This window comes from Sorex araneus, chromosome 1 (genome assembly GCF_027595985.1).
Source record: "Sorex araneus isolate mSorAra2 chromosome 1, mSorAra2.pri, whole genome shotgun sequence".
In the NCBI taxonomy this organism is placed as follows: Eukaryota; Metazoa; Chordata; class Mammalia; order Eulipotyphla; family Soricidae; genus Sorex; species Sorex araneus.
The window spans coordinates 84,091,116-84,101,173 of NC_073302.1; the positions used below are offsets into that span (position 1 = coordinate 84,091,116).

A 10,058-nucleotide genomic window follows, 5' to 3' on the forward strand; every position below is an offset into this window, starting at 1 on the left:
ATAAGAAGTGATACAGAATCTGATTAAAAACTCTTATGTCTGTAAATGACAAGAGCTATTGAGGTCCCTGAAGGACCAATACCATTCTGTAATGTTCACCCATTTAGAGTGTTTGAGACTGTACACAGGGTAAAGCAAGGACAAGAAAAACGGAAGGACTATATGAAAGGGAGACAGAATATGATATGTCATGCTTGGGCTGAATCCCTGTGGCAGTTTGAGATCTGGAGAAGTTTGGAACCTCAGTTATCAACAGTATTCTGGGCAAGGTGGGGGGCAGAACAGATTAAGAAACAAATACTTCTGATTTTGGTCACTTGACATAGTTTCCTGCACTGTTGAGATTTCAAATAGGTTTTAAATTGAGGGCTATCCGGGAATGGTGGTCCTCTGCCCATGTCCCCCCCTTCCCCCATCTCTGGCGACTCAGCAGTCATAGGCCATCATCCAGATCACATGTCCTTCTCTCCCAGAAGGGAGCAACATGACGCTCGCCATAGCCATGCCGCCAGGCCCTGCGCCAGTCTGTTTCACTCGGGTGCCCGTAGGGAGGGGGGTGAGAGCCCTCCTCGTCCCAAGGGACCCAGCCCTGGCAGCAGAAAACCTTCAGAACCCAACCATCACCATGTTCACGGTTTCTCTCCTCATGTTCGGGCTGAGCCTCACCCACAAGTGAAACTTTCCCCACAAGTGACACTTTATAGGAAATATCCTACCTGTAGTCCAAGAGTGCCGCACCACATTTGATGGAATTCAAAGTAGGAGGCCACCAGCCTTAGAGGGAAATATTAAATTATTTCAGTTCTGCTTTGGGGCAGGGATTGGGGTTTGGGATGGAAACACCTGGAACATGGTGACGGGAAGGTGTAATGGTGGTGGGATTGGTGTTTAAATATTAAATGTAATCAAATATTGTGGACTTTATAAAATAAAAAAATTTCTTAAATGAATTGAGGGTCCATGCCTAAGCTTGCCCACAGTGTGCCTTGGCTATCCTTGGTTTAATTATGGATGATAAGGGAAAGCATTTGGTTTCATTCTATTCCTCTCACTCCATCCCTATTCTGGTGTTTTTAAATTTAGCTCTACAGGAGAACAGAATATGCAGATGCCAGCAGTCCTTTGCCAGACCTGTTTAATTGGAATCGCCTCTGTTAGGGGTCCATGAATAGTGATTATTTTATGCCAGGGAGTATTTGCCTTTTAATTAAGTGACTCTTCATTCTATTCAATTCAGTCCACCAATGTTTAAAGAGGATTACTGTAGACCTTACTGTGGACACCTTGAGATTAGAAACATGCTGATTTAATTTATTTGTTTGGCTTTGGGGTCACCCTTGGGGGGTTTCTGGTAGTGCTGTAGGGGTCCAAACCAGGCCTCCAACATGCAAGGCGTGTGCTCTAGTTCTTTAAGATATTTCCCTGGCCCCTAAGAAAATTTGTCTTTGATGGGGTGGGCATCTGCTAGACCTGACACTGTTCAGGGGCTACTCCCAGGCCTGGGATAAAGAGTCATGCCTGGTGCTCAGGTGACCATACAGAGCTCGGGCTTGAACCTGGACCTCTGGAATGCGAAACACAGACTCTGGCCCTTGGTGTGATCTTCATGGCCCCCAGAAACATTCTATAGTTTTAAGGCTCATGGTGTCATAAGTAAACCTTTAGAATAGAAACAGATAAGAATGGTGGCATTTCAGATCTCACTGGCAAGGACAAGAGGTCAGACAGAGCAGGGATTTCCACGAAACCCTTTCAGTAGCTATAGCGTGGTGACCCTCTTTGCCTGTCCTCAAAAGCAGCAAGTCAGAACAATCTGTTTAAAACTACCTTACAAATACAGTAATTTAAAAGGTTCTGCACCAAAACTTCCTTTTCTCTCTATAATGTCATCTTTCTGGTTAACCTCTATGGGCCCCTGGTATGATAATGAGCTGACTTTTAAAAAAAGTATCATAATGCTACTTTTTATGGATATGCTGGCAAATACAATAAAGATTACAAAATTCTTCCAGTGACTAGGCCAGATAAATGTTTTTCTTCAAATTCTACTTATTTGTAAAGATCAGGTGATGCACTTTCCTGGAGTCTTTTGGTTTGGGGCCAAACCCAGAGATACTCAGGGGTTACTTCTGGCTCTGTGCTCAGAATTACTCCTGACTGCTGGATTAAATCTAAGTAGGGTTGGCTGGCTGTATGCTCTGAAAATAGCAAACTCCTACTATCTTTCAGGCCCCTCCCAGAGTCTTTGAAAATGAAATAAAACAAAACTTCAAAAACAACAAGAACACCTCATCAAAAAAACCCAAAGAAACAAAAGCCATCCAGAGGCTTTCCTAAGTTCCTGGAAATATAAGAATGAGGCACCAACAAGTCTCCCTGTGTTATATCCCCAGCTATGAGGTGCTGGGGAGATAGTACAATGGGTAGAACACTTGCCTTGCATACAGCCAACCAAGGTTCAATTTTCTCGAACCACTTGTTGTCCCCTGAGACCTACCAGGAGTGACGTCTGAGTGCAGAGCCAGGAGTAAGCCCCAAGCACTGCCAGATGTGGCCACACACACCCCTCCAAAAACCCCAAACAAAATCTAAAAGGCAAGGCTAGGTTATGCATCTTCTCTCTCTGGCCTGCACTCTGCTGAGCATGCTTCTGAAGTCCACCCAGACACCCCAGATCACCGTGACCTCCTACAAGTGTGTGGGGTTACTTGATCTCATGGTCCCATAATAGTAATACAGATACACAGATGCTATCACTAGATCATGTTGCCTCAAACACTTCTGCTATGCAATTTTATTTAAGTGACAGTCTCAGACACAGGGATGACAATGACAGAGAATGTTGGTCATTACTTCCACATTGATTCTTGCAAATCAGAAGCCCGTCAGGAAATCAAGCTGACTGAATCTCTGCAGCTTGTTTACCGGCTGTATTTAACTCTATCTAAGCTGTCCTGTTTCTCATGTGAGTTGGCTTGTAGAGTCATCCCGTTTTTTCAAAAGTAGCATTTAAAAGGCTAGGTCATAATGCTTTGCAATTTATCTGGGAGATGCCCAGCGCCCATCTCTCCACTAGACTGTGAAATTCTCAGCAGCAAGTACCTTCTTATTTGTTTTGTGCCTGCTTGGTACAGAGTGTAACTTTTATAAGTTAAACTTAAAAAATGCTTGGATTTACACAGGACTGGTTGTTTCTGTAGTTTGACACCCCCAACCACTTCTCCTTTCTAAGTCACTTAGGGCTAACATGGAATATTTCCATACTACCAAAAGAGATTCCTATAAAAATAAAGGGGTTTCTATTTCATCCTATGGAAGCAATTCCACTGTTGTACTAAATTGCTAATTTTTTCAAGACAGTCTAAGCAAAGCAAAAAATCAGAGCTGTGAGCATATTTTGCAGATTTCTTTACTTTCTGAAGTGTGCTGGAGAGTACAAGGTGCAGGAGAGACCAGCTCATAGGAGAAGACATAGTCTCTGTCCTGCCAAAGGCCTTCAGATTTTCATTCCATTTGGACTGGCTTTTCCAACTACTGTTTGCTTCTCCTTAAAAGTCACCAGTTTACAAAGGAGAGATGGGATGAAGGTTAAGGTGCTAGCCTGGCAAGAAGATGCAGCTCTGACACTGGTTCAAATCCCAGCTCTGAATTGGGTCCCTTAGCACTGCCAGATAGTGGCACACAGATACAGTCACAGATACAGACACACACACACACACACACACACACATACACACACACACAAACGCACACACACACACTAATAATAATAATAATATGGATCAGCTTAGCTTTAATTCTGCAAAAAAAAAATAGAATGCTAATGACATCTAGTAAGCAATTTAGAAGACACTTAAAGTCACTAATACACGTGTGATCAGCTTTCATGGCAATTTCCAGGGAAAGTGCTAAGAAGTGATATGTGGCAATAACAAATGCAGAAGGAAGGGAATATGAAATTCAGCAAGCAGCGTGAATGATTTGCTGTTAGCATGGGGCCCAATAACACTACAAAGCTATAAACTCTGTCGATCTAGATTGCCCAGTTAGGTGGCAGAGATGCAATTTGTCTTTTCTGAAGCCACCTGCTGCTTGCTAGCTCCATCTCCTGTCACAGCCTATTAGCTCCCCAAGAAAATTGGTGGGAAATTGCCTGCAGATTGTAGGAAATTGCATCTCCAGGCCCTGGAAAAAATGTAGGATAGCACAACATTGACCCTCCCAGAGCAGCTATTAATACAGCAAAAAGTGACCTTTGACTTTCAAAGAAACGACTTTGCTATTTGCTGAATAAAGGCTGTATTATATGTGGCTGAAGGAGGGAGCAAGAGATTATCCTGGCGAGGCTCACAGCCAAGCTGCTTTTGAAAGCCTAAATACTAGTTAGAAGGTTTTGTTTTGTTGTATTTGTTTGTTTTGGGTGGAGATGGTTTTAGTGTGGTGGCTCTGCGGGGGGGAGGAAGCAGTCTGGACTTTGGGCTTGTTTTCCAAAGCACCTTTCCCCATGTTAAAAAGGAAAAAATGGTCTGAAGGAAGTACTCCTGCATCTTACAGACAAAAATCCAGGAAGTAAATCTTTTCAAGATGAGATTTAGAAATACAGATGAGTACACCACTGTCTTGTTTGGCTTCCCTCTTGACTCTGCTGTGAATGCGGCTGGGGTTTCCCCTCCCTAATTGCATTTTACAATCCCAGCTATTTCTTCTCACTTCTAAATTATTTTCTTTATAGGCCATCCCCAGAAGTTCAGACATCAAGATAATTCAGTGTTCCGCAGGGGTACATATTGTGCATATCTTAAGCATCATTAACTTTATGTTACCAAAAAAAAAAATCTCCAACATGGAATTTATAGACTTGCATTTCTACCTACTAAGAGCTGAGCTCCTATTTACAAGTGATATTCTGGGGGAGAGAAACAGTAGCTTGGAGGCACTAGAATAATACATCTTCACTGCCTTTAGATCCTAAACACCCTCACCCTGGGCCTCTGTCCTTCCAATTATGGCCACTCACTCTCCCTGCCCTTGGGAACAAACTGAAGGAAGGAAGATGGTGGGACAGAGATGACTACTCCTATAAAATGATGCTATATGCTATATTGACAAAACCCCTATTCAATTCAAATAAGTTCGATTTACAAGCTCCAGACATATGTCAGAAAGCACTGCCCTTTCATTTGGATGCCTACATTGAAGGTCAAGGTTGCTCTTCCATTCTGACATTGTCTTCCCTCTGATACATCAGTCACATTCCTGTCATTTCATTCAAGAACAAAATAGTCAAACGATTCCAATCAATTTCTCCATCACTGAGCTATTCTCTTTAGAACTGCTGCTTCTTAGGTTGCGTTCTTGTTACTTGAGAGAATTTAGCACCACATCAGAGAGCACTAAATTTAACTCAAGTTTACTTGAGCTTTTATTTTTAATTTATAAAATCAACTATAGGTTAATTTACACATAGTGTTAAGATTTATGGTATCAATATACAAAATTATCACCCCCATCAATACCAAAGCGCCCCCGACCCTCCACCATAGTTCATGTCATCTTCAGTCTTGTATTCTTGTCCCCTCTGACTTTATATTCCAATGCCAAGACTCTTGTCATTGTTTGGGTCTATTCTCACTGTCTATTCTCTTGTTCTATCTCTCAATAAATATTTTAAGGTCATCTTGATTTGGGTGAGCCATTCTGGGCTCTGATACTTTATACTGTGACCTTGGCATTTTCTGTTGTTTTTTTTTTCCACAGTGGGCAGTGTTCAGGGATCACTCCCAAAAGAATCTATATGTTATCAGGGACCAAGCAAATCTGGGATTGCACAAGGAAAATGCCCTACCCACTGTACTATGTAGCCCAAGATCTCAGGTGATTTTTAAAAACTCCTAGAGCTTCAATTTTATTATTTTTTAAACTGTATGTTTGATAAGAACCTTTCTAAATTTGAAAATCTATGAAAAATAGTAAGAAATGAGAGGAGGATTGAAGACTGAGAAGCTACTCTGTATTGGCCCTACTTTTTGGAATTTCATTGGTTCTTCTTGAAGAGGGATAATGGGCCCCAAAAGTGTGTTTTGAAGTTTACAAGTATCAAGTGTGCTGTAACAGACTTACTAATGAATACAATAATGAATACAAATATTTCCCAGTGTCTGAAAGAACAATGTTCTTATGAAATCTTTCATGAGCCAAAAAGGCATAAAGTGAAGAATCAATCGCCATTTATGTATATGGAAAAGGTTTTGTTTTTTTTTTTAACATTCCTAAACACCCCCCGCCCCAACAACCTGTCAAATCACACCAAGCAGTACATACAACCTGCACTAACACTCACATGGAGAACCCAGCCATGCACAACCTAGACGCTGGGGCCCATGGTGGTGGTCTCACCATTAGGTGTGCATGTGAGCGACCTCTCAAGTTGCCAAGGTGGCTGCCAAACACATACTTTCTGTCTCAAAAGTTAAAAGCCTCTTCGACTTCATTTGGTCAATGAAAATGGGTGTGCTTGTCAATGATCAAGACTTTGTGAATTTTCATGCTCTCTCTCCTTCTCATCAAAGCTGTGAGATATTCACAGGGTTAAGAAAGCCAAAAAAAATTGGCTAAAAATCGATTGTTTGGACAATGGGACCATCTCTTCCTAAGAGTGGCTGCACAATTACACTCTTGTATGATTGCATCAACAAAGAACCATGCAAATACCTTTGTGTTGGTAAGAACTGCAGCCTCTGGACCAGGGGAACTGCTCAGAGGACAGTCTGTGCTTTGGGAATCCTCTTACCCATGTGGATAAACACAGTCCCTCTGATGGTGTCCCTGGTGCTTTCGTGCAAATGGCTGAGTATTATTTCTGTTCACGGTATGCTCCCTGCTCTGCATCTTTTTGTTCTCCCTCATACATATGCATTTCATGGATGCCCCCTAGATATGTATGAGTTGCTGTTAACACCAACCCCAACCCCAACCCCAACCCCCTCTAAGGTCTCTACAACCTTTCTGATTAGACTTGCTTTCTATCTTGGAACATAGAAGTTTTATCCCAAAAGCGCCTTTTTCTTCATACTTTTTAGGTGGGGGCATGGGTTTGGGCCATGCCGTGTGGTAATTCAGAGCTTGCTCCTGGTTTTGTGCTCAGGGGTACTCCTGCCTATGCTTTGGGAACCATATGTGGTACCATGAATGGAACCCACGTAAGCTGCATGGAAGACAAATACCTTCCCCTCTGCACTTTCTAAATCTGGACTGAGCCCTTGTTTTTACTATCTTCAGCTGTACCTGTGATTATTTTTTGGATACTAGTTCTAAAGTAAGTCTTTTACTTTAAAGTAAAATGTAAGTTCTTCTAAAAAGCAGGAGATAATCTGTCTTGCCCATGACCACTGGAGAGACCAGAAGACTTCTTGAAAAAAATTTAATTGAACTAAAATTTTATTATATATATGTATATATATATATATAGTAAAATCTTAGATGGGCAACTTCCATCTAGAGGCCCCATCTGCAATTATCAGCCAAATGAGCGCTGTGTTTAGCACAGGGCCAGAGAGTGCAATGCTGCTTGGGCTTTGGAGTATCGGGGTACTGGGGAACCTCCAGAGCTGCATCTAGTGATGCTTGGGAGACTATGTGGTGCCAGGAATCAAACTGGGTCAGGTACTTGCTAGGCATATTCCCTATTATAATAGTTCCTGGCCCCAAGTATTAATTTTTTCTCTCCCCTTCCCTTCATTGTTAGTCCTGTTGTAGTGGTGATGGGGTTGCACACATCCCTGGCTGTATCTCCCTTATATTTCTGGCTGTGGTGTTTTCTGGAGGCCATACGCCAGATTGCGGTGTTGGCATACTTGACTGTGGGGCTCCCTGAGATTTGTACTTTTCTGTCTGCAACTCTTTTGCTACCTTGTTTGCATATTTTTTGATTTCAATGCCCATGGTGCGGGGCTCCACCTTCGTGGTGCTTACACACATCAGGCATATGTGGAACACCAGGTATTCAAACTTGTGACCAGCGAGGTAGTAGGCATTTTGGGCTCTGAACTCTTCTCTGACCTCAGGGGAGTTCTTTGGACATGACCCCAGGAACATCCTAACTACTTTGGAACTTGGACATTGGGTGAATGTATAGACCTTAAATGTAAAGACCCATTACAGGAGACTTACTAGCCAATGAAATTTAGAGAGACTCTCTCTCTCTTTCTCTCTCATTATATATATGTATTCTCTATATAAATCTATATGTATATATATGCTCTATCTATATATGAATATATATGTGTATGTGTGTGTATATATATGTCTATCTATCTATCTATCTATCTATCTATCTATCTATCTATCTATTCATTCCTCATGCCGTGGGATATGGGAAACAGCAAAACAAATTCAGTTAATCTGGAAAACTTTTAACTGAAAAATAAAAGCACTTACTAAAAATCATCTATAATATGCTTATTTTTATTTTAATGTTTATATTTTTGGTTTTTTTGGTCACACCCAGTATTCTCAGGGATTAATCTTGGTTCCATTCTCAGGAATTATTCTTGGCAGTGTTTGGGGGACCATGTGGGATGTTGGGGATCAAACCTATGTCAGCCATGTGCAAGGCAAACGCCCTACCCACTGTATTATCATTCCTTTCCCTGATTCAGTTTATATGAGATGGTCAAAAGAGGTGAAATCCATATCAGTGCTGCCAGCATGGAGTACTGGAGGATGCGGTGAGGAAGAAGAAATGTGTTTATGAGAGCCTGGATTTTCTTTTAAGGAAGATTGAAAGTTCAGAACTGGTTAGAGATGAGATTGAACAATATTATGATTATGTAAATACTACTTAACTATGCTCAGAAATTACTCCTGGCAGTACTCAGGGGACTCTGTGGTGTGCCAGGGATTCAATCTGGGTCAGCCAGGTTCAAGGCAAACGTCCTACTTGCTGTACAATTTTGCTGGTCCTTAACTGTATACTTTTAAATGGTTCATTTTATGTTTACATCAATACAGTAAAAGGTCTAGAAAGATAGACAAATTAAGAAACATTTGCAAGAAGATTTAATTAGTTAAAATTTAGATCTGAGCACAAACTTGATCACTAACTCTGCATGATATTGCAAGAGTGAGGGGACCCAGGTGTGCTAAAGGAAGGGCAATGAGAGAAACGGATTCACTTCAGCCTGTACTGAGGTTGTTTATTTTAACCTAGAACAGGGTGAAAAAAATAGAAAATAGAGTCGAGATTTCTAGCCCAGACTGCAAAACTTGTCACAGTCAAAAACAAAACAAAACAAAACAAAACACATCCTGTATAGTCTCTCTCTCTCTCTCTCTCTCTCTCTCTCTCTCTCTCTTTATCTATCTCTCTCTCTCTCTGTGTGTTCTGTTTTGTTCTGGGTTTTGAACCACACCCACGCAGTGCTCAGACTTCCTCCTGACTTCTCAGGGACCACTCCTGGTGGTGCTGATGGGACTATATGTGTGCAAGGTGTGCACCAGGTGAGCACCTTAAACTCTCTCCACTCTGAACTCGGACCTTCAGAATGATTTAAAAAATAATGGGAAATTGCTACATACCAGAACTCTAAGTAATTCCACAGTTCCAGAGCTGTTGCTGGGACTGATTTTGAGACATTTCCATTTTCAGATGATTTATGAGCACCATTTTTCCTACAAACTCCTTCAAAATTCAATTCAGTGTCTTTTCTGATAAAAAAGTGTCCATAATTCCAAGAGATCTCTTCCTTCTTCGAGTGAATGACATTTATTGACCTTTGCAGGGCTTTACTCGCTTCCTACCTTGGATTCCCATTGTTTGTTTTGCAGACAGGGCCTCCTGGAAGCCAGAATCACAGGGCCATCCTCTCTGTAGCCTCTCACACACGGGAGCAGTGGGTCCTCAGAAATCATTGGTGCTTTTGTACTTCTTTTTTCCCCTCTGAATATTCCTTGTTGGAGAATTCCACAACAGTCCCTTGTCTCCTACTTAGCTGCTGTGTGTTGAAGAGATCTAACCTTTCCCCATTCCCAGTCCTCGAAACCCAGACTGGGTGCAGTGC

The 10,058-nt window shown here is 41.7% G+C and overlaps 1 non-coding gene across 1 annotated transcript; it reads left to right on the forward strand.

Moving 5' to 3' along the window:
- Positions 1–9,082: 9,082 nt before the first annotated feature.
- LOC129401523 (small nucleolar RNA SNORA66) lies at positions 9,083–9,215 on the forward strand. Its single transcript, XR_008628405.1, has one exon. It is a non-coding gene; the product is annotated as a small nucleolar RNA SNORA66 (small nucleolar RNA).
- The last annotated feature ends 843 nt before the right edge of the window (positions 9,216–10,058 follow it).